Below are 26,684 nucleotides of genomic sequence, written 5' to 3' on the forward strand. Positions count from 1 at the left end.
TTTATTTCATATTTCATATTTACGGAAACCTGTTAACGGCGGTACTAAACAGTACAAAAGCAAGGCCAGCACAGAAACTATCCAAATCCAGAAAACTATCCACAAGATACTTCAAAATGGCATTAAGCAAGGACCTACGAGGTTGCACAGTTGATGTCTCAGAACTTCCACCTGCAGTCCACAAACAAGCATCACGTCGGCCGTTTACCAGATCTCTCACTGAAACCTTCCTGGTCGGACACCCTTCAGACTGCATCATTGGTTCCCAGTTTCCCACCAACAGACAAGCATTCCAGTACTTCCTTTATCTCCAAAGTTTACCAGAAAATACAGGGAAACCCATGGTTCAAGAACTCGCCTGTTGAAGCTATTCAGCTATCCTAGCCATCTGCCATTCTGGCAGATGGCTAGGATCAAGAGGATGACCAGACAGAACTGTATGAAGCTCTTCGTGAAACTCCATGACAAACACAGAGCACTGAAGAGGAACAAAGGAAGAATAAGTGACCCTGGAGGAAAGAAGAGTGCATTAGTCTAGGAATTGGACAGCCTGTTCGACATAGAAGCTCCAGATGTTGTCCATGATATAGTGAGCAACAGACTCTTGTCCATGGAGAAGAAAGATGAGGACATCAAGTTCTACCAGGACCAGAGGACTGAGAGGAAAGGTCGCATGTAGGGTCATGACAAGATCTTTGAGACAAGATCACAGCAACAAGTAAGCCGGATTGAGAGGCAACTGTAGAGGCAAGAACGAGGTAATCATACTTTGATACTTTTACTAATCATACTTTTGAATATCACAACAAGTTGGAAGTTTTACATGCTTACCACATTATATTATTTTGCAGTTTTACATGCATACCTCATTGTATTATTTTGCAGCTGCAGCAGAACAAGAGGCAGTTATTCACGTGGATGACATTATCTGGGGTGATTCCAGTGACAGTAACGCTAACACAGATTACCAGCAGCCGCGTCCTGGAACTCCTGGATGTTCATACCATGAAGACACCGTGACTTAGACATTCCCCGGGAGAGTCATGGAGTGTGGTGCCATCTGTAATACAGCTGATCGTCTTGGCTTGTCTGACAATCAAGTTAACTGCCCTAATTTCTTGAAACTGGGGCTCATCTGGACAATTAATAATTTTTACATCAACAACACGTCCTAAAAGAATGCTGTCCAGGTACAACATCAGCCAGAGCTACATGGCGGAGTTCAGTGAGAACCCTCCCCACCCTGCTACTCTACACTGGGATGGGAAGATGCTCAGAGACGTCCTGGACAGTGAACCTGGGACCACCTCAGAGACTTTAGCTGTGCTCGTGTCTGGACCACCTGCCTATCCTGAAGGGAAGTTAGTGCGAGTACCCGTCATCGACAGTCAACAGGTAAAGTTCATGCTGAGGCATCAATGGACTTGTTGGAGGTATAGGAGCTTACAGGTATCATAACTACCCTTGTTTTTGACACTACATCCAGTAACAGTGGAGTACACAGGGGAGCTGCCAAACTGCTTGAGAAAAAGCTGAGCACTAAGGTATTTTACTTGGCGTGCGGACACCACATTCTGGAAGGGCTGGTTGGAGCAGTCTGGGAAAAGCTGTTTGGGATTGTGATGAAATACTTCATGACATCCTCAATTCTGAGAAGCCACCGAGAGCTGACTACAAGGAAATGGCTGAGCTCACAGTGATTGTTCTTGGAAGGACACCTCCCCGTGGGATTCACTGGAGTCGACCAGGGGCCATTCACCAGGCCAGAGGAATGGCCAGGAACTTGTATTCCATGAAGATGCTGATGTTTTGTGACCAGCTAGAATATGATGAAGAGACTGTTACATAGCTGGAACGACTCAACATCTTCCTGGCGCTGTTCTACACACCAGTGTGATGATGTCAATATCTGGTGCGGATGCTCCTGTGAATGACCTTCAGCTCATCCAGGACATGTTGAGGTACAAGAGATCAGACCCACAGGTTGCTGAAGCAGTTCTTTAGAAAATGGAAAATCACAAGTGGTACTTGACACAGGAGGCCGTGCCATTCGCGCTCTTCAGCAGCAGGCTGAGTGACAAACAGAAATAGGACATTGCTGCTCAACTGCATGCCACTCAGAAGCCAGACAGCTTCAGAAGGGGAAAACCTGTGTTTCAGAAGGTGACAGCCAAGACCACACTAGTAAATTTCATTGGTCCGGAATCCCACCTTCTGCTAGACCTGCACTGGACGTGACTGGCCCCTGGATCGGGTTGAATCATGGCCAGAGAAGGAGGACTACAAGAAAGCCTTGGAATATGTGAGAAACCTAGGAGTAGTGAATGACATCGCTGAGCGTGGAGTTAAGATGATGAGTGATTTTGTAAATGTCATCACCACAGATCCCAAGCAGAGGGAATATCTTCTCCATGCTGTGGAATACAACAGACAGCGCTTCGAAAGCTTCAAGAAGCAAACACTTAACGAATGACTATGTAACATCATTTTGACACATACAATCATGATTATTTTGGTAGTTTCAGAAGATGGTTTGACTTGTTGCAAAATCACACTTTCCACTTTATTGATATATATATCAAATGTATGGAATTTTGTTATTCTTCTTTAAATATTATAAATAACATGCCATTTTTTTGTACAATGTTAATCAGATTGTACACGTTCAATAGAGTATTAAAATGCTTTAATTTGATAACCATTTTGTTGCTCTACCCTGCTCCATGCAAAAACCATGTCTCCAGGTTAGCACAAAAAAAAGTCAAGATTTTCAACAATTTCATATCTATTAAAATTCCCGGGGAAAATTCATCAATTCTAATGGTTGGTATATGTAGTGTAGATTCTGCTCATTCATTTGGTACCTAATTTGTTGCCTTACTTTGAAGAGACAAAATTATATATATATATATATATATATATATATATATATATATATATATATATATATATATATATATATATATATATATATATATATATATATATATATATATATATATATATATATATATATATATATATATATATATATATATATATATATATATATATATACCCAAAAATATGCCTAGAAATGCCTCAAAATACAGCAAAAATAAAAAAATAAAAAATTCAGCCTCCATGCAGCAATGCTTCCACACATTCTAGATAAAAATGGATGTGATTTTTGGCTTTTCAGATAAAAAAAAAAAGCATGGGAAAAGTACAGTAACGTAAGTAAATATGAAAAAAAGTTGTTTTCTGAACAGATCTAATGAAGATGCAATGAATTTTGAACAGAGATATCAGGGATCCTTCAATGAAACCATGATGAGAGACTTCATATGGGAGTCTCATACGTGGAAGTGATTTGTTGTATTCACGCAAATCAAGAAAAGTTGTTCATTTTAATCCTAAAAACTAGTTTCAGAAGCTTTAATATATATATATATATATATATATATATATATATATATATATATATATATATATATATATATATATATATATATATATATATATATATATATATATATATATATATATATATATTATTTATTTATTTTTTGTTTTTTGTTTGAATTTATGCTTTTTGTTTCCTGTAAAAAAAAAAAAAAAAAGGTAAAATTTAGCTATTTTAGAGCATAAATTAATTATAAAAGAAACAAATGCAAACTTTACCAGGAATAATGGTATTGTTTTACAATGAAAAGAGTTGGAAAATAACACTTTCTTGTCAAAGATAAAAAAAAATCCGTGTTTCATAGTGATATAAGAAAAGGACAGACAGAGGGTGTTCAGTGTAGAAGAGGATAACCAAGACTCAGTAAGGAAAGTCAGCAGATCACCAGTAGAGCGCCTTAACGGAACCTGTACTGGCGACATGGTAGAAAGTTATAAAGTTAAATGTTTAAGAATCTTCATGTTGAGGCTAGATTAAAAACTTTAGATGAACAGGAAACAGAACGGTTGCCCTTATTTAGGAACAGGCTGAATGTAGGCAAACTTCCAGCAAGAACGAAAGGTACTTATTGACAGAGTTGAGTATCATTGAAGAAGAGGGGATGGTTGTCAGGAAGGTTGTGTTGAGTTGATAGATGAAAGGAATTGAGTTTTTGAGGCATTGGACAATACCACGTTTGCTCTGCTCCAATCAGAAATTTTGCAGAGATCAAAAGTCTAGTGTTCTGTAGTTTCCCAGCGTGAACTGTTTACCTCCTCAACGGTTGGACGTCTATGAAAAGTCGTGGAAAAAGTGCACGGTGGTATCATCAGCGTACGAGTGAATAGGACAAGTTTGGTTTAAAAGATCATTGATGAATAATAGGAAGAAAGTGAGTGACAGGAGAGAACCCTGAGGAAAACCAGTCTTAATAGAATTAGAAGGAAAACTGTGACCGTGTACCACAACAGCAATGGAACGGTCAGAAAGGAAACTTGAGATAAAGTTACAGAGAGAAAGACAGAAGCCTTAGGAGGGTAATTTGGAAATCAAAGCTTTGTACCAGACTCTATCAAAAGCGTTTGATATGTCCACGGCAACAGCGAAAGTTTCACAAGAATCACTAAAAGAGGATAACCAAGACTCAGTAAGGAAAGCCAGAAAATCACCAGTAGAGTGCCTTGACGGAACCTATACTGGCGATATGGTAGAAGGTTGTAAAGTTAAATGTTTAAGAATCTTCCTGTTGAGGATAGATTAAAAACTTTAGATGAGCAGGAAACGGAACGGTCACCCTTTTTATAGGAACAGGCTGAATGTAGGCAAACTTCCAGCATGAAGGAAAGGTACATATTGACAGAGTTGAAAGAGTTTGACTAGGCAAGATGCAAGCACGGAGGCGCAGTTTTGGAGAACTATAGGAGGGATCCCATCAGGTTCGTAAATGTCTTCCGAGGGTTTAGGCTAGCGAGGACATGAAAATCATCATTGCGAAGAATTTTAATAGGTAGCATGAAGTAGTCAGAGGGTGGAGGAGAGGGACGAACAAGCCCTGAATCGTTCAAGGTAAAATTTTTAGCAAAGGTTTGAAGAATTCAGCTTAAAAGACAGATATGATAGAGTGGTGTCATCTAGTTGAAATAAAAAAGGTAAAGAAAAAGAAGCAAAGGTATTAGATATATTTTTGTTTAGATGGCAGAAGTCACAAGGAGAGTTAGATCTTGAAAGATTTTGACACTTTCTATTAATGAAGGAGACTTTGGCTTGTTGGAGAACAGATTTGGCATGGTTCCGAGCAGAAAGATAGAGTGGATTAGATTGTGGTGAAGGAGGGCTCAAGTATCTTTTGTGAACCACCTCTCTATCATGTATAGCACGAGAACAGGTCATGTTAAGAAAAGTTTAGAAGGTTTAGGTTGAGAAAATAGTGAGGAATGTACAGCCTCCTTGCCAGACACTATCACCTCTGCTATGCGCTTGGCACAGAAACAGATCTCTGACATGGAAGCAATAGTCATTCCAAGTAAAATCAGCAAAAATACTTCCTCAGGTCCCCACAACTAGCAGAGGCAAAAACGCCAGAGGCACCTCCGCTTAGGGGGATCCTGAGGAAGGAACGGAGCAAAAGGACAAAAAACAAATATGAGATTGTGATCGGATGAGCCCAACGGAGAAGAGAGGGTAATAGCATAAACAGAACGATTAGAGGTTAGGAAAAGGTCAAGAATGATTGGCGTATCTCCAAAACTGTCAGGAATTTATTTATTTATTCTTTTTTTATGTAGGAAGGACACTGGCCAAGGGCAACAAAAATACGAGTATGGTGATGCACCAATTGCTCTTGGTCGTAGAGGATAGCAAAGTTGAAGCCTACTTCACCAGGATGGTCAGTGAAGGGAGAAGAAAGCAAAAGCTGGTGGTGAACATTGAAGTCTCCAAGAATGGAGATCTCTGCAAAAGGGAAGAGGGTCAGAATGTGCTCCATTTTGAAATTTAAGTAGTCAAAGAATTTCTTATAGTCAGATGAGTTAGGTGAGAGGTAAACAGCACAGATAAATTTCGTTTGAGAGTGACTCTGTAGTCGTAGCCAGATGGTGGAAAACTCGGAAGATTCAAGAGCATGTATATGAGAGCATGTTAAGTCTTTGCTCACATAAACGCAACATCCAGCTCTGGATTGAAAATGATGATAGAAAAATTAGGAGGGAGCAGAAAAGGGGCTACTGTCAGTTACCTCAGGCGCCTGTGTTTTAGTGAGGAAAAGAAAGTAAGGTTTAATAGAGGAGGGGTGATGTCCTACAGATTAAAAATTATATCTAAGACCGCGAATGTTGTAGAACTTAATGAAGAAAAAGTTGAGGAGGTGAGAAGACAGTCAGGGTCGATTTCAGAAGAGCAGTCCGACCTGGCGGCATCTGTGATCCCCTCCCTAGAGGGGGACTCCGAGGCTGGTATAGGAATCGCCATGGTTATTTTGAATTTTGAGTGAAGGCTGTGTGTATAATTAGGTGCTTGTATTTTTGTCCGAAGGAATAGAGTTGTCTTCAGAGGGCAGGCTGTGACTACCGTCTTGTGTTGTGAGTCACAAAGGAAAACGTTCAATGAGATTACAGCTGAGTTTAATGATAAGTTCACAGCAGCCACTGATCCAGTGATTTAGACATCAATGGGAGTAATGATATTAATAGACTTCAGAAAAGAACATTGAACATTTGCCACACCAGCTATAGAACGGTTATAAAGGGAACTAGAGATGAAGCTACAGAGAAAACAGAAGCTGTAGAAGAGTAGATTTTGAATTAAGTGTTTGTGCTGACTTAGAATAGTGATCGTGTACCGCAGAAGCTATAGAAGGTTCAGAAAGGAAAGTTGAAGTTAGAGACAGGATAGAAGCCGTAGGAGGGTACTTTTTAAACGAAACATTTGTGCCAGACTCTATTATATATATATATATATATATATATATATATATATATATATATATATATATATATATATATATATATATATATATATATATATATATATATATATATATATATATATATATATATATATATATATATATATATATATATATATATATATATATATATATATATATATATATATATATATATATATATATATATATATATATATATATATATATATATATATATATATATATATATATTTATTTATTTATTTATTTATTTATTTTAGAGTCCAGCACAAATGTTTCGTTTATATATATATATATATATATATATATATATATATATATATATATATATATATATATATATATATATATATATATATACTTATTTATTTATTTATTTATTATGTAGAAAGGGCACTAGCGAAGAGCAACAAAATTTATAAGAAAGAAAAAAAAGGCCCTATAAGGTGTCAGTCCCCAGAGTCAACAGCGGTCATCAAAAATTAAAGGATAAGTGTCCTAAAATCTCCCTTCTAAGACCTCAGTTCACAGGAAGGAGGAAATACAGTATCAGGAAGGGAGTTTCAGAGTTTACAAGAGAAAGATGAGTTATTGAGAATAATGCATTAGATAGGTGGACGTAACACGGGTGAAAGAAAAAAGTCTTGTGCAAGGAGGCCGCAGGAAGAGGGGATGCATGCAAGATTAGAATAGTAGTTAGCATGAAAATGGCGGTAGATGAGAGCAAGGGATGCAACATTGCGGCGATGAGAGAGAGGCTGAAGACAACCATTTATAGGAGAGGAGTTGATAATACGACGAGCTTTTGATCCCACCCTGTCTCAAAGAGTGATATGATTTACATACATTTACGGAGAAGACCCCTGTACAGAGTTAGAAGTTGGAGAGATAGGGGGTGAGATTGAGAAAAAACTGGCGGAAACGACTCAGAACACCTGTCTTTATAAAAACTGTTTTAGCCAGAGGTGAGATGTGAAGTTTCCAATTTAGATTATAAGTAAAGGACAAACTGAGGATGTTCAGTGTAGAAGGGGGGAACAGTTGGATGTCATTGAAGAAGAGGTGATAGCTATCCAGAAGGTTGTGTCGAGTTGACAGATAAAGGAATTGAGTTTTTTTTTTTTTTTTTGAGGCATTGAACAATAATAAGTTTCCTCTGCCCTATTCAGAAATATTAGAGAGATCTGAAGTCAGCCGTTCTGTAACTTCCCTGCATGAACTGTTAACTTCCTGGTGGATTTGTACGTCCACGAAAAGACGTGGAAAAGTGTAGAGTGGTATCATCAGAGTAGGCGTGGATAGGGCAAAAAGTTTGGTTTAGAATATCATAGATGAATAATAAGACTGGGTGATAGGACAGAGTCCTGCGAAACACCACTGCTGGTAAACTTAAGAGAATAACAGTGACCGTATACCACCACAGCAGCAATAGAACGGTGAGATAGGAAACTTTAGAGAGATCATCGCATTGTGGCTGAACCTGCGGTCATTGCGGTCACCAGTGTGACGCTGATTGTTCGATTAAGGTCTGAATGACTTCGTTTAATTTGTAGTATTATATGCAACATAATTAGCCATCATAATATTGTACGGAAAGTAAAGTCACGCGAGTGTATAATTAACTATGAAAACATAAACGCATATAATATCATGAAAGAATAATTCAAGAGTCTTTAGTGTAAATCAAAGTCTGCGCTAAACTGATTCAACGAACGCTGGATACCGCTTAAATTTTAATGATCTGACCTTGACATCCCAACCCCACCCTTCCTCATATCTCTTCCGTCCTGTCCATATATGTGTGTGTGTGTGTGTGTGTGTGTGTGTGTGCAAACAAAGAAATAGATTTATTGCCATTATAGTAGCCGTACTAACTATATAATCTTTACAAGTAATATCGGCACGGTCAGTCTAACCGAAGGTTCCAGACATACAATTTTAATTACTATTAAATATTTGCAATGGTTAAATGGTTAAATGGTAGGCAATTTTTAAAGAGTACATGATGGATTGACAGTTTTTAGCCACTGTAAATCTTAAATGATAAATTTATCAATTATGTACATGCATACAGATACAAGGACTCATACCTTAATATATTTTATATACATATGTGGACCATAAAACCAAGTCACCAGGAAAAAAATAAATAAATAAAATTTTGCCAAAAAAACAAACAACAACACACAAGCCAAGGAACACTGCAATATGCAACACGACACTGCTGCAGCACTAAATACCGTATAAACAGCACCACAATGCAATGGAACAATGCACAACTAAAATGCACAACACATAATACGCTGTTGCTTCATACAGTTATATATACTTTTATCAATGTATTTGCAATATAGTTGCATGCCTTAATCATAAAAAAATGTTTCCTTAAAGCTCTCTGAAATGCCAAGAAATTGCCCACGTTTACCAGAGTCTTTACTTCTGTGGGCAGGGAGTTCCAGTCTTTTGGGCAGGTGCACAGCAAACTGCTTTCGTGAATAAAGTAGTTCTGAACTGTGGGCAAATTATATCTAAATTGTTTCCTCGAATGTTATGAGATGTATTTTGTAGTCTAAGAGGCTGGGTTCCCTGATAAATTTTCAAACATTTATAAATAAATGATAATAATAATAAATATATTTATGTATATTATTGAAATTAAGAAAATCGTGTCGTAAATATTTCGTTGGTTCAATCGTACTTCCCTAAGTAAAACATCCTTCTAAAAATATTCTTTTGAACTACGTGAACGTCTTTAATAAATAATGACCCATAGTGAGACGCAGTACAGCCGTTGCGGGTACGCGAGGGTATGGTACACACTGCACAGCTCCTCCTGCGTCAGCTGGTGCCGTACCCTGTACAGAATGCCTCGCATGCGGGATAATTTTGTTGCAATTGCACTTATGTCATAGTTCAAATTAATGATTCCATCTATTAAAACTCCAAGAAATTATGTATGAGTGATGCGTTCCATTATCTCTATAGCTACAGTTGGCATAGTAAATTTTGCAGATCTATTTTGAAACAATATATATTTAGTTTTAAATGCATTTAATTTTAATTTATTCCATTTGATCCGTTTTCTGATCGACTCCATTGTTATTTGGGTAACGTATGCCTTTTTTTCTGCTAGCAATAAATTCTTGTCATTGGCATAAACTGAAAAATATATTTTAAACTGCAGTTATCTATATCATTGATGCAAACTAAGAAAAGTACTGAGCAAATAATTGATCCTTGAGGAACACTTTTATTAACTGACTTAAAATATGAATAAGAAGAGTTGCAATATATGGCTTGTAATCTATTAGAAATGTAACTTTAAAAATAATTGCAATGGAACGCCCCTAACCCGAATATATTCCAATTTATTTAGTAAAATTTCATGACTTCATGATTCGAACGCTTTTGAAAAACCAATAAGAACCTTGACTTAACAAAATTTAGTTTTATAGGTATTTATAAACATTTTTAATAAATTCAACTTAGCGACCAGATCTAAAACCATGCTGACAGTCTGAGAGTAAATTTTTATTTTACGAGTGATTCACAAGACGGATGGTAATCACTTTCTCAAATTTTACTAATAGCGTGGGCATATAGAGATTGGTCGATAATTGTTAATTTTATTTCTACAATCTGATTTAAATGGTGCATCAGGAAATACGCCTCTTCTTAATAGTGTTTGTGGCAGATATATTGTTGCAACTGCATGTTTCAAAACAATGGGCGAAATTTCATAATAGCCAGCAGATGATGATTTGAGAGGAAATAAATATTTTTTTTTAACTCCATCTGGGATAACAGGATTTAGATACATCGAAAAATCTGGAGAAATATTTAAATAGTTCATGTGATCGTTATTTAACCTTCACTTACACTGTTCATTAAATTTACCTACTACATAGGGACAGGAGGGTTTCAATTCAATGGTTTATCTATTAGCACTGACACATCTAGCCAAGTCTGAATTAATAGATCTCCGATGTGACCGTGCTTTTCCTTGATTATTGATTAATTGGTCTTGATAGTATTTTTTCTTTGCTGCTTTTAGAAACAGTTGTCAGTTTATTTATGTAAACCCTGTAAGGTTCTTTAATTATTAACAGCCATTTTTAGGCTAATCCTATAAGTTTATTTTATCTCTCTAATACTCTTAGCTATGCCAGGACTTATGTGTGGACTACGTTCTATTTTATAATTAACTAACTTTTTCTACTGTAAAACATTTATCATAAATTGTTTTAATTTCTTTATAAAAAGAAAAGTAAATGATTTAATACGATATACCGATTTAATAGCATGTGACCAGTTTATACGAGCGACAGTGTTACAAAACTATAGTATCTTGAGTTATTATTATGTTCGTAAGATAAACAACATTATCTTGATGGCTATTGCCATGACTAAACTGAGAGATAATGGGAAAGTGGTCAGTAACATTAGTGTTAATTATGTAGTTACCTGTGTTGCACTCTATTTGTAACAACCAGATGTGATCTATGAGTGAATTTGAGGAGGATGTTACTCGGGTGGGACGGGTCGTTAAAGGGAAACAGTGGATACGAATACATTACAGTAAGAAATTCTCGGACAGCAGCTTTATTGTTATTCTGTAATAAATTATATTAAAATCACTGAAAAAATAAAATAAACATTTTGTGATATTTTTAGTTCATTGCAGTGAATGAAATTTTATGGAGTGCCTGAAAGAATCTATTCTTATTACCCTGCGGATGTCTGTACATACACAGACTTAAAATTAGTACACCATTGTCTTTAAGTTCAATACCTAAACATTCAATGTATGACTCCATCAAGGAACACTCGTTTACCACAGTGGCGTTGTACTTGTCGGAGATGTAGACAGTCCCGCCAGCTCCACTCTTATTTATATTGTTAGTTAACATTTCGTAGCCTGATAGAATGTACAATGGGACAATGTCTGCATCAAACTTGGGTTCAGTAAAACCCAACACATCATAGCGCACATGTGTGTGTGTGTGTGTGTGTGTGTGTGTGTGTGTGTGTGTGTGTGTGTGTGTGTGTGTGTGTGTGTGTGTGTGTGTGTGTGTGTGTGTGTGTGTGTGTGTGTGTGTGTGTGAACTGAACGCCAGCACTTAAAAAAAAAAAAAAAGTATATACGAGTATCTACATGGATAGTAACGGTGGATTGTGGTGGTGTACTCGATTACGATTACAGTTCCATTAGAATATCATGACTCCAAGTGTCAGTACAAATACTTACTGGCGCCCTTTTTTTTTTTCTACAGCATAGTGTGTGTGTGTGTGTGTGTGTGTGTGTGTGTGTGTGTGTGTTTCATAGTATAGCACTGTAATACGGATAGTGAAAATCTTAAATACTCGTCATCTACCAATAGTAGATCACAAGACCTGTTAACCTCTTATTGCCCCCACCTTCCCACTGGCTGACAACCACCACAAAATTGAAAGATTTCGGAATTGAATTCAGCGTTATACTTTATACGTTGGGAGTTTAGGAAGGATCTCACTTGATAACTGATCGTTCAGCGCCTCTCAGTGAAGGAGCCTCCCAGTCCAGCCAGCATTTGACAGTTATTTCCTACTCCCTCAGTTTACACTAAGATGTGTGTGTGTGTGTGTGATATCACAGTGTGTGCATAAGGCAAAAACTATACATCTTTCTTATACATGTAACACTGTACACGCACAATAAGTCGGGAAAGTGGTACGAAGAATGTGTGTGTGTGTGTGTGTGTGTGTGTGTGTGTGTTCAGGTCAGATTGTGGAGGGGATGAGAGCTGACTGAGAGTGGGAGAGGGGTCGTCAGGCAAGGAAGACAGAATACTAATATTTGTAAAGAAAGATGTCTGAATAAGAGTGAAGGAAGTTTTAGATGCAGCGAAAAACTATATGGATGATGAATTAATTTCATTAATTCATCATACATGATCATCATCATTAATTCAAGTAATTAATGGTATGTTCTTAGTGCCTCAACCTAAAGTTTGTATTTAAATAATGAGAGAGAGAGAGAGAGAGAGAGAGAGAGAGAGAGAGAGAGAGAGAGAGAGAGAGAGAGAGAGAGAGAGAGAGAGGTGGTATGGGGGGGGGGGGTGACGGTATCGGTGAAATTAGCGATAAATCACCACCTCACCCACACCTTCCTAGTCATCAAAATTAAACCGCGCCGCACTCTTTCCAGTAACCAGCCTAACCAGTCTCAGGTTCTGAAGGACAGGATACGCCCTGCTTCCACCCTACCACGGAGGAGGGCTTCCCTTTAGCAGTTTATGTGAGACGCAGTGTGTCAACGTTTTGGATGCTTTGGCGGACGCAATAAATTTCATGAATGAATGCATGAAAAAAAAAAAAAGGAAATATATATATATATATATATATATATATATATATATATATATATATATATATATATATATATATATATATATATATATATATATATATATATATATATATATATATATATATATATATATATATATATATATATATATATATATATATATATATATATATATATATATATATATATATATATATATATATATATATATATATATATATATATATATATATATATATATATATATATATATATATATATATATATATATATATATATATATATATATATATATATATATATATATATATATATATATATATATATATATATATATATATATATATATATATATATATATATATATATATATATATATAGTAAGATATTGAGACAGGCAGGCTGGTAAACATTCTAGTTTGTCCAGTATCGCTAAACGTTACATATTTTTTGCCAATTTGACTCCATCTCCTCCATCCTTCCTGCTTCCATGACATTGTAACTTTATTCAGTATTTTGGAACAAATCCCAAGACAGCGTTCCTCCTTCGAAATAAGAACTGTAGAGTGATCGAAAATTTGCTCTCATAGTTGCTTACTTACATGAAACTGACTTCGGATGTAAGCGGTGAGCCTTTGGGAAATGCCAGGCTGAGTGGAGAAGAAAACATGGAGTCACAAGTGTACAGCTTGCATTACCCCTCCTGAAAGGGGAAAGGCATCCACTTATTAAGAGGTAAGTACCTTAAACTGTTAAACTTATAGCAACTCTTGTTTAATTAACTGCAATACAAGGTTATGTAAAAAAAAATAAAAAAATTCATGAAAGGAATGATAAAAAAAAAAGCAAAAAATATAATAAAAAAACAAACCTTCGTAAATGAATCCGCTATAATCATGTGTATAATTGAGGTAAATGCACCACAGGCAACTTCTCCTTCCTTTATCAAATTAATGGCCAGTTGAACGTCTTCAGTGACATTGGTTTGTGATCTTAGTCTTGCCAGTGCTGAGGTAGCTGGTGCATGCTGTGGCATTTTCAGAAATATTAAAATAAGATATTGGTACTAGAAACACACACACACACACATACACACACACACACACACACACACACACACACACACACACACACACACACACACACACAGACACACACACACACACACGCACACACACACATTTCAACTGTTACTTAAATGAATACTGAATAACACGAGGAAACAAAAAAATATATATATATATATATATATATATATATATATATATATATATATATATATATATATATATATATATATATATATATATATATATATATATATATTTTTTTTTTTTTATTTCCTCGTGTTATTCAGTATTCATTTAAGTAACAGTTGAAATGTACCTGTATTCTGTTATTATTCAGAATTTCATTTTTTTTTTTTTAATCAATTCTCTCTCTCTCTCTCTCTCTCTCTCTCTCTCTCTCTCTCTCTCTCTCTCTCTCTCTCTCTCTCTCTCTCTCTCTCTCTCTCTCTCTCTCTCTCTCTCTCTCTCTCTCTCTCTCTCTCTCTCTCTCTCTCTCTCGCTCTCTCGCTCTCGCTCTCCCACATACACACACACACACACACACACACACAAACACACACACACACACACACACACACACACACACACACACACACACACACACACACACACACACACACACACAACACTCTAGCTATTTCAGATCACCTCACCTTAATAAGGGAATCCATAAATGTTCCCTTTACTGCTATGAATGTGATGTCAGTATTAAGAAGTTCTTCAAGAGATGAGAAAGGCAGAGAGATGCGTGGTAGGATGAGGATGGCCTTAAGACCTGAACTGTATATAGTGACCATCACCAGAGAGAAAAGAAGCCACAAGGCGCCCAGCAGGCGCGCCGCTATTCCCTCAGGAAACCGAGGTGTTGCTGTAAGGAGGAACACAATGAGCGAGGTGTTTCATTATTTCACGTTTTAAAATATCCTCCTTCCACCAATATCAATGAGCATTAGTAAAGAATATTAGTATTGATGTAAACAATTTCCACAAAGAAAACAAATAAAAAGAATAACAAGCATTGTGAAATATAAGAGAATCATGACTTTAGAATTTTCTTCCACACACTCTTTACTCTTTTAACTTCATCACTTCCAAACTTTATTAAATGTTTGCTTATTTTTGGCGGTCGTCAGTATTTATGTAATATTTCATAGCATACAAAGAAATGTACATATACGTACACATAACGTGTATTACGCTGATGGGCTATAATTTTAGTATATATATATATATATATATATATATATATATATATATATATATATATATATATATATATATATATATATATATATATATATATATATATTTTTTTTTTTTTTTAGGAAGGATATTATGTAGGAAGGACACTAGCCAAGGGCAACAAAAATCTAACAAAAAAATATGCCCACTGAAATACCAGTCCCATAAAAGGGTCAAAGCAGTGGTAAAAAACTGATGAATAAGTGTCTTCAAACCTCACTCTTGAAGGAATTCAAGCCATAGGAAGGTGGAAATACAGAAGCAGGCAGGGAGTTCCAGAGTTTACCAGAGAAAGGGATGAATGATTGAGAATACTGGTTAACTCTTGCGTTAGAGAGGTGGACAGAATAGGGGTGAGTGAAAGAAGAAAGTCTTGTGCAGTGAGGCCGCAGAAGGAGGGGAGGTATGCAGTTAGCAAGATCAGAAGAGCAGTTAGCATGAAAATAGCGATAAAAGACAGCTAGATATACAACATTGCGGCAGTGAGAGAGAGGTTGAAGACAGTCAGTTAGAGGAAAGGAGTTGATGAGACGAAAAGCTTTTGATTCCACCCTGTCTAGAAGAGCAGTATGAGTGGAACCCCCCCAGACATGTGAAGCATACTCCATACATGGACGGGTAAGGCCCTTGTACAGAGTTAGCAGCTGGGGGGGTGAAAAAAATTAACGGAGACGTCTCAGAACGCCTAACTTCATAGAAGCTGTTTTAGCTAGAGATGAGATGTGAAGTTTCCAGTTCAGATTATAAGTAAAGGACAGACCGAGGATGTTCAGTGTAGAAGAAGGGGACAGTTGAGTGTCATTGAAGAAGAGGGGATAGTTGTCTGGAAGGTTGTGTCGAGTTGATAGATGGAGGAATTGAGTTTTTGAGGCATTGAACAATACCAAGTTTGCTCTACTCCAATCAAAAATTTTAGAAAGATCAGAAGTCAAGCGTTCTGTGGTTTCCCTGCCTGATATGTTTACCTCCTGAAGGGTTGGACGTCCATGAAAAGACGTGGAAAAGTGAAGGGTGGTATCATCAGCGTAGGAGTGGATAGGACAAGAAGTTTGGTTTAGAAGCTCATTAATGAATAATAAGAAGAGAGGGGGTGACAGGACAGAACCCTGAGGAACACCACTGTTAATAGATTTAGAAGAACTGTGACCGTCTACCACAGCAGGAATAGAACGGTCAGAAAGGAAACTTGGGATGAAGTTACAGAGAGAAGGATAAAAACCGTAAGAGGGTAGTTTGGAAATCAAAGCTTTGTGCCAGACTCTATCAAAAGCTTTTGATATGTCTAAGGCAATAGCAAAAGAGTCACCAAAATCTCTAAAAGAGGATGACCAAGACTCAGTAAGGAAAGTCAGAAGATCACCAGTAGAGCGGCCTTGACGGAACCCATACTGTCGATCAGATAGAAGGTTGTAAAGTGATAGATGTTTAATAATCTTCCTCTTGAGGAAAGATTCAAAAACTTTAGGTAGGCAGGAAATTAAAGCAATAGGACGGTAGATTGAGGGATTAGAACGGTCATCCTTTTTAGGAACAGGTTGAATGTAGGCAAACTTCCAGCAAGAAGGAAAGGTAGATGTTGACAGACAGAGCTGAGTTTGACTAGGCAAGGTGCAAGCACGGAGGCACAGTTTCGGAAAACAATAGGAGGGACCCCATCAGGTCCATAAGCGTTCCGAGGGTTTAGGCCAGCGAGGGCATGGAAAACATCATTGCGAAGAATTTTAATAGATGGCATGAAGTAGTCAGAGGGTGGAGAAGAGAGAGGAGCAAGCCCAGAATCGTCCAAGGTAGAGTTTTTAGCAAAGGTTTGAGCGAAGAGTTCAGCTTTAGAAATAGATGTGATAGCAGTGGTGCCATCTGATTGAAATAGAGGAGGGAAAGAAGAAGCAAAGTTATTGGAGATATTTTTGGCTAGATGCCAGAAATCACGAGGGGAGTTAGATCTTGAAAGGTTTTGACATTTTCTGTTAATGAAGGAGTTTTTGGCTAGTTGGAGAACAGACTTGGCATGGTTCCGGGCAGAAATATAAAGTGCATGAGATTCTGGTGATGGAAGGCTTAAGTACCTTTTGTGTGCCACCTCTCTATCATGTATAGCACGAGAACAAGCTGTGTTAAACCAAGGTTCAGAAGGTTTAGGACGAGATAAAGAGTGAGGAATGTACGCCTCCATGCCAGACACTATCACCTCTGTTATGCGCTCAGCACACAAAGACGGGTCTCCGACACGGAAGCAGTAGTCATTCCAAGGAAAATCAGCAAAATACCTCCTCAGGTCCCCCCAACTAGCAGAGGCAAAACGCCAGAGGCACCTTCGCTTAGGGGGATCCTGAGGAGGGATTGGAGCGATAGGACAAGATAAAGATATGAGATTGTGATCGGAGGAGTCCAATGGAGAAGAAAGGGTGACAGCATAAGCAGAAGGATTAGAGGTCAGGAAAAGGTCAAGAATGTTGGGCGTATCTCCAATATATATATATATATATATATATATATATATATATATATATATATATATATATATATATATATATATATATATATATATATATATATATATATATATAGGAGGGACACAGTCTAAGGGCAAAGAAAATCAAATAATAAATAAAACTGAAAAAAAAAGCCCACTGAGATAATGGTCCCCGAAGCGGTAGTCAAAAATTAAAGAATAAGTGACTTGAAACCTCCCTCTTGAAGGAATTCAAGTCATAGGAAGGATGAAAAACAGAAGCATGCAGGGAGTTCTAGAGTTCACCAGAGAAAGGGATGAATGACTGAGAATACTGATTAACTCTAGCATTTGAGAGGTGGGCAGAATATGGGTGAGAGAAAGAAAAAAATCTTGTGCGAGGCCGAGGGAGGAGGGGAAGCATGCAGTTAGCAAGATCAGGAGAGCAGTTAGCATGAAAATAGTGATAGAAGATAGCAAGACATACAACATTCCGGCGATGAAAAAGAGGCTGAAGGCAGTCAGTTAAGCTGCTGACTGTTATGGGCTCGACACAGAGACGGAAGCAGTACTCATTCAAAGGGAAATTAGCAAAATACCTCCACAGGTCCCCGCAACTAGCAGAGGCAAAACGCCAGAGACACACCTTGGCTTAGTTGGATCCTTAGGAGGGATTGGAGCCATAGGACGGAGTGATACAGATATGTATCGCTGCATCGCTATGTTTTGATACAAGATACAGATATGTGATTGTGATCGGAAACAGAGAAGAGAGGGTAACATTATAAGCATAATAAGCAGAAGGATTAGAGGATAGGAAAAGGTCAAGAATGTTGGGTGTATCTCAAAGACAGTCAGAAATACGATTAGGGTGTTGCAGCAATTACTCTAGGCTGCGGAGGATAGTAAAGTTAAAGGAAAGTTTACCTGATTTACTCCACTTTGGAAGTGAAGAACCTTCGTGTTGAGGATAGATTCATAAAATTTGGATAGGCAGGTAATGAAATTAATAGGATGGTAGTTTAAGGGATTAGAACGGTAACCCTTTTTAAGAACAGGCTTCATGTAAAAAATTTCCAGTAAAAAGGAAAGGTAGATGTTGATAGACAGGGTTGAAATAGTTTGACAAGACAAGATGCAAGTACAGAGGCACAGTTTCAGAGAACAATAGGTGGGACCCCATCAGGTCCATCAGCCTTCCTAGGATTTAGGCCAGCGAGCGCATGGAAAACATCAATGCAAAGGATTTTAATGGGTAGCATGGAGTAGTCAGAAGTTCGAGGAGAGGGAAGAACAAGCCTTGAATCATCCAAGGCAGCGGGCAGAAATATAAAACGCATGAGATTCAGGTGATGGAAGGATCAGGTACCCTTCATGAGCTATCTCTCTATCATGTATAGCACGTGGACAAGCTGTATTAAAAAAGAAGAAAAAAAAAATTGGAAGGTTATGTCGAGAGAAAGAGTGAGAAATCTATGCCTTCATGCATTCCTAGGAAAATCAGCATAATACCTCTTGAAGTCCCTCCAAATAGCAGAGGGAAAACGTCAGAGGCACCTACACTTTTGGGGAATCCTGAGGAGAGATTGGAGCGAAGGGACAAGATATAGGAATAAGATTGTGATCAGAGGAACCCAACGGAGAAGAGAGGGTGACAGCATAAGCAGAAGGATTAGAGGTTATGATAATGTCAAGAATGCTGGGCGTATTTCCAAGACGGTCAGAAACACGAGTAGGGTGTTCAAGTAGTTGCTGAAGGTCGTGGAGGAGAGCAGTGTTAAAGGCTAGTTCACAAGGATGGTCAATGAATAGAGAGGAAAGCTTTAGCTTTCCTCTCTATTCATTGACCATCCTTGAAGTCTCCAAGAATGGAGATCTTTGCTAAAGGAAAGAGAGTCAGAATGTGCTCCACTTTGGAAGTTAAAGTTAAATAGTCAAAGAATTTGTAATAGTCAGAGGAGTTAGGCGAGAGATATGCAGAGCAGATAAATTTAGTTTGAAAGTGACTCTGTAGTCTTAGCTAGATGATGGAAAATTCGGGAGATTCAAGAGCGTGGGCTTGAGAGCAGTTAAGTCGCTGCTCATATAAACGCAACATCCAGCTTTAAATAGAAAATGAGGATAGAGAAAGTAGGAGGGAACAGAAAAGGGGTTACTGTCAGTTTCCTCAAACACCTGTGTTTTAGTGAGGGAAAGAAGATGAGGTTTAGTACATTGTAAGTGGTGTTCTATAGATTGAAAATTAGACCTTATACCTCGAATGTTATAGAAGTTAATGTAGAAAAAGTTGAGATGGGGGAAAGACAGTAAGGGTCGATACCAGAGCAGTCCGACCTGGGGAAATTTGTGATCCACTTCTCGGATGGTGACTTTAGGGGTGGTGTAGGAGTCGCCATGATGATTTTGAATTTTGAGTGAAGGGTGTGTGTGTGTAATTCGTTGCATCTAGTTTTATGTGAAAGAAGAGAGTTGTCTTTAGAGGACTTTTAGAGGACTGTTTTGACAGTTGACTGAAGAAGTAGGTCAGGTTAAGATGGTTTTGACATGTGGAGAGGATGGATGTCATTAAATTAGTAAAGATGCGGTCATTTCTGCACGGAGAAAAGCTTCTTAAAAGAATCCAAGTCATAGGAAGAAGGAAATACAGAAACAAATAAGGAGTTCCAGATTTTGCCAGGAAACGGGATGAAAGATTAAGAATTCTTCCATTACAGAGATGAACAGAATAAGTGTGAAAAAATCTAGAAAGTCATGTGTAACGAGGATAGAGGAGAGAGGAGGGAAGACATGCAGTTAGCATAGAAAAGTTAGTGTGAAATTGTCAGTAGAGAAATGGTGAAGGCTGTTTGATGGAAAAGAGTTGATAAGAAGAAATATTTTTTGATTCCACCCTGTTCAACAGAACAGTATGGGTGGAACCCCCTTTGTATGTGAACTCCAAGAAACACCACTGTCTGCCACAGCAGCAATAGGGTGGTCAGAAAGGAAACAATATAAAGTTATAAAGAGAAGGATAGAAACCGCATGAGGTTAGTTTGGAAACGAAAGCTTTCTGTCAGACTCTATTAAATGCTTTATATATGTCTAAAGAAACACCTAATGTTTCACAAAAAAATCCCTAAAAGAAGATGACCAAGACTCAGTAAGGAAAGCCAGATGATCAGCAGAGCGGACACGACGGAAGCCATACTGACGATATTATAGGTTGTGAAGTGATAGATCCGTAGGAATCTTCTTGTTGCGGACAATTTTAAAGACATGTGGAAGGCAGAAAATTAAAGCAATAAAGCGATATTTTAAAGGACTATAGTGGTCCCTCTTTTTCTTTTTTTTTTTAGGAACAGGCTGAATGTAGGTTAATTTCTAGTAAGAAGGAAAGATTCATATTAAAGGACATAGTAGAGTCTGACCAAGCAAAGTGAAACCATGGAGGTACACGTTCAGAGAACAAAAGGAGGGTTCTCATAAGTCTTCCTAGTGTTATGGCCAACGAGGGCATAGAAAACATCATGAAGAAGCTTAATAGGAGGGATGAAATCGTCAGAAGGTGGACGAAGCGGAGGAAGAAACAAATGTTTTCGTTGTTCAGCTTAAAAGGTGAAAGAGATAGTGATGGTGCCAATACGTTCACATAGAGAAAAAGATGGGAAAAAAAATGGATACTTTTTTTTTTTACGAGGAAAAGCTATATCTAGAGAAAGGTTTTGACATTTTATATTGATGAAAGAGCTTATATATATATATATATATATATATATATATATATATATATATATATATATATATATATATATATATATATATATATATATATATATATATATATATATATATATATATATATATATATATATATATATATATATATATATATATATATATAATAATCCTCATCTTCTTTTCCTCACTAAAAAACAGGTGTCTGAGGCAACTGACAGTAAGCCCCTTTTCTGTTCCCTCCTACTTTCTCTATCCTCATTTTCAATCCAAACCTGGATGCTGCGTTTATGTGCGCAATGAGTTAACCTGGTCTTTCTGAGTTTTCCAACATCTGGCTACGATTACAGAGTCACTCTTAAACTAAATTGATCTGTGTTGTATACCTCTCACCTGACTCCTTTGACTATAAGAAATTCTTTGACTACTTAACTTCCAAACTGGAGCATATTCTGACTCTCTTTCCTTTTGCGAAGATCTCCATTCTTGGAGACTTCAATGTTCACCACCAGCTTTGGCTCTCCTATCCCTTTGCAGACCATCCTGGTGGACTAGTCTTCAACTTTGCTATCATCCATAACCTAGAGCAATTGGTGCAACACCCTACTCGTATTCCTGACTGTCTTTGACCTACGCCTAATAATCGTGACTTTTTCCTACCCTCTTTTCCGTTGGGTCCCTCTGATCACAGTCTCATATCTTTACTTTATCCTATCGCTCCAATCCCTCACAAGGATTACTCTATGCAGAAGTGCCTATAGTATTTTCCTCCTGCTAGCTATATATATATATATATATATATATATATATATATATATATATATATATATATATATATATATATATATATATATATATATATATATATATATATATATATCATAATATATCATAATATATCATAATATATACTATACATATAATAATAATAATAATAATAATAATATATATATATATATATATATATATATATATATATATATATATATATATATATATATATATATATATATATATATATATATATATATATATATATATATATATATATATATATATATATATATATATATATATATATATAAAGAACATAAGAAATAAAGGAAGCTGCAAGAAGCGACCAAGCTTACAGCGTGGCTGTATGAAATATACGAGTACCTACCTATTTCCACCTATTATCCCCATCCATAAACCCGTCTAATCTTCTCTTAAAGCTTCCTAATGTCCTAGCACTAACAACATGATTACTGAGTCCATTCCACTCATCTTTCACTCTATTTGAGAACATATTTCTTCTTATCTCTTTCCTAAACCTAAACCTAAACCCATTAGTTCTTGTTTTATCCTGATTGCTGATCCTAAGAATTTTGCTTACATTCCCCCTTGTTATAACCACTTAAAAGATTTCTATCAGGTCCCCTCTTAACCTACGTCTCTGTAAAGAATCTAAATTTAACGGTTTCAGTCTCGCCTCGTAAGGAATACTCCTCATCCACTGTATCCTTTTAGTCATTCTCCTCTGTACTGATTCTAATAGACTTATATATTTCCTGTAATGTGGGGACCAGAACTGCACAGCGTAGTCTAGATGAGGTCTGACTAGCGCCAAGCATAACTTTAATATTTCTTCGGGCCTTCTACTTTTAACACTCCTAAAAATTAATTCTAATACCCTATTTGCCCTGTTTCTGGTCTCTATGCATTGTTTTCCTATATGGAGTTCAGAGCTAACTATAACTCCTAAATCTTTTTCGTACCCTGTACCTACCAGAGTTTCGTTGTTTAATGTGTACCTCATGTGTGGGTTTCCTCTACCTACGCTAAGTACTTTGCATTTGTTGATGTTAAACTGCATTCGCCATATGCCCTAAATATATATAAATCTGCTTGCAAGGCGATAGCATTCGATTCCGACCTAATTAATCTTCCTATCTTTGTGTCATCCGTAAATTTACTAACATCATTACTAATTCCACTATCCAAGTCAATGATGTATATTAAAAACAACAATGGACCTAATACTGATCCTTGTGGCACCCTACTAATTACATGACCCCACTCGGATTTAGAGCTGTTTATTACAGCTCTTTGTCGCCTGTCGCTAAGCCATGAGCTTATCCAGCCTATCACCCTCCCATCTATCCCGTGTGCCCTAACCTTTCTCAGTAGCCTTTGATGGGGTACCTTGTCAAATGTTTTACTAAAGTCCAGACATAAGATGTCATAACTATCACCATTATCCACTGCCTCGTACACTTTACTGTAAAAAATTAACAAATTTGTCAGGCAAGACTTCCCCTTCGAGAAGCCATGCTGTGACTGATATATCAAGTTATGTTTGTCTAAATATTCCCTAATGTTCCTTGCTATTATTGACTTTGGTAATTTGCCCACAACTGAAGTAAAGCTGACAGGTCTATAATTAGACACTAAGGTTTTATCACTTTTCTTAAAGATGGGTACTACATTAGCCTCCCTACACATTACTGGTACCTCACCTGACTCAAGTGACTAAAGACAGAAATTAACGACACCCTAATAACCTCTTTGCATTCCTTAAGTACTCTGGGATATATTTCATGTGGTCCTGGTGTCTTGAACTTTTTTTCACCTTTCTCTTGTTCCACTATCTCCTTAGTTATGGAAATATCTGCCAGCTTTTCATTTTCTTCTGCTCTAAACATTTGTTCACTATTCGGCATATACTGCATGTTTTCCTGGGTGAAGACACTTAAAAAACACTAATTCAGAATTCTACTAATCTTCTACCCAGAACTAACCAGCTTCCCATCTGCTGCCTTTAATGTGCCTATAGTATCCTTATTCTTCGTCCTGTATACCTGATAAAATCCCTTGGGGTCCGTCTTCGCCTGCCTGGCTACCATTAATTCATAATTGCACTTAACTCTTCTCGTTAATCTCCTTACTGTTCTAACTAATTCATGTGAACTGCAACATTCGCGGTCTAAGATCTAATTCTCAATCTGTAGAACACCACCTCTCCTCTTCTAAACCTCATCTTCTTTTCCTCACTGACACCCAGGTGTCTGAGGCAACAGTAGCTCCTTTTCTATTCCCTCCTACTTTCTCTATCCTCATTTTCGATCCAAAGCTGGATACTGCGTTTATGTGCACAATGACTTAACCTGCTCTCGTGCCCACGCTTTTGAATCTTCCGAGTTTTCCACCATCTGGCTACGACTACAGAGTCACTCTCATACTAAATTTATCTGTGCTGTGTACCTCTCACCTAACTCCTCTGACTATAAGAAATTCTTTGACTACTTAACTTCCAAAGTGGAGCACATTCTAACCCTCTTCCTTTTTGCAGAGATCTCCATTCTTGGAGATTTCAATGTTCACCACCAGCTTTGGCTTTCCTCTCCCTTCACTGACCATCCTGGTGAGCTAGCCTACAACTTTGCTATCCTCTATGACCTAGAGCAATTGGTACAGCACCCTACTCGTATTCCTGACCGTCTTGGAGATACGCCCAATATTCTTGACCTTTTCCTGACCTCTAATCCTTCTGCTTATGCTGTCACCCTTTCTTCTCCGTTGGGCTCCTCCGATCACAATCTCATATCTTTATCTTGTCCTATCGCTCCAATCCCTCCTCAGGATCCCCCAAAGCGAAGGTGCCTCTGGCGTTTTGCCTCTGCTAGTTGGGGGGACCTGAGGAGGTATTTTGCTGATTTTCCTTGGAATGACTACTGCTTCCGTGTCAGAGACCCGTCTTTGTGTGCTGAGCGCATAACAGAGGTGATAGTGTCAGGCATGGAGGCGCATATTCCTCACTCCTTTTCTAGTCCTAAACCTTCTAAACCTTGTTTTAACACAGCTTGTTCTCGTGCTATACATGATAGAGAGGTGGCACACAAAAGGTACTTAAGCCTTCCATCACCAGAATCTCATGCACTTTATATTTCTGCCCGGAACCATGCCAAGTCTGTTCTCCAACTAGCCAAAAACTCCTTCATTAACAGAAAATGTCAAAACCTTTCAAGATCTAACTCCCCTCGTGATTTCTGGCATCTAGCTAAAAATATCTTCAATAACTTTGCTTCTTCTTCTTTCCCTCCTCTTCTTCAACCAGATGGCACCACTGCTATCACATCTATTTCTAAAGCTGAACTCTTTGCTCAAACCTCTGCTAAAAACTCTACCTTGGATGATTCTGGGCTTGTTCCTCCCTCTCCTCCACCCTCTGACTACTTCATGCCACGTATTAAAATTCTTCGCAATGATGTTTTCCATGCCCTCGCTGGCCTAAACCCTCGGCTTATGGACCTGATGGGGTCCCTCCTATTGTTCTCCGAAACTGTGCCTCCGTGCTTGCACCTTGCCTAGTCAAACTCTTTCAGCTCTGTCTGTCAACATCTACCTTTCCTTCTTGCTGGAAGTTTGCCTACATTCAACCTGTTCCTAAAAAGGGTGACCGCTCTAATCCCTCAAACTACCGTCCTATTGCTTTAATTTCCTGCCTATCTAAAGTTTTTGAATCTATCCTCAACAGGAAGATTCTTAAACATCTATCACTTCACAACCTTCTATCTGATCGCCAGTATGGGTTCCGTCAAGGCCGCTCTACTGGTGATCTTCTGGCCTTCCTTACTGTGTCTTGGTCATCCTCTTTTAGAGACTGGTGAAACTTTTGCTGTTGCCTTGGACATATCAAAAGCCTTTGATAGAGTCTGGCACAAATCTTTGATTTCCAAACTACCCTCCTACGGTTTCTATCCTTCTCTCTGTAACTTCATCTCAAGTTTCCTTTCTGAGCGTTCTATTGCTGCTGTGGTAGACGGTCACTGTTCTTCTCCTAAATCAATTAACAGTGGTGTTCCTCAGGGTTCTGTCCTGTCATCCACTCTCTTCTTATTATTCATTAATGATCTTCTAAACTTCTTGTCCTATCCACTCCTATGCTGATGATACCACCCTGCACTTTTCCACGTCTTTTCATAGGCGTCTAACCCTTCAGGAGG

This window comes from Scylla paramamosain, chromosome 14 (assembly GCF_035594125.1).
Source record: "Scylla paramamosain isolate STU-SP2022 chromosome 14, ASM3559412v1, whole genome shotgun sequence".
Taxonomy (NCBI): domain Eukaryota; kingdom Metazoa; phylum Arthropoda; class Malacostraca; order Decapoda; family Portunidae; genus Scylla; species Scylla paramamosain.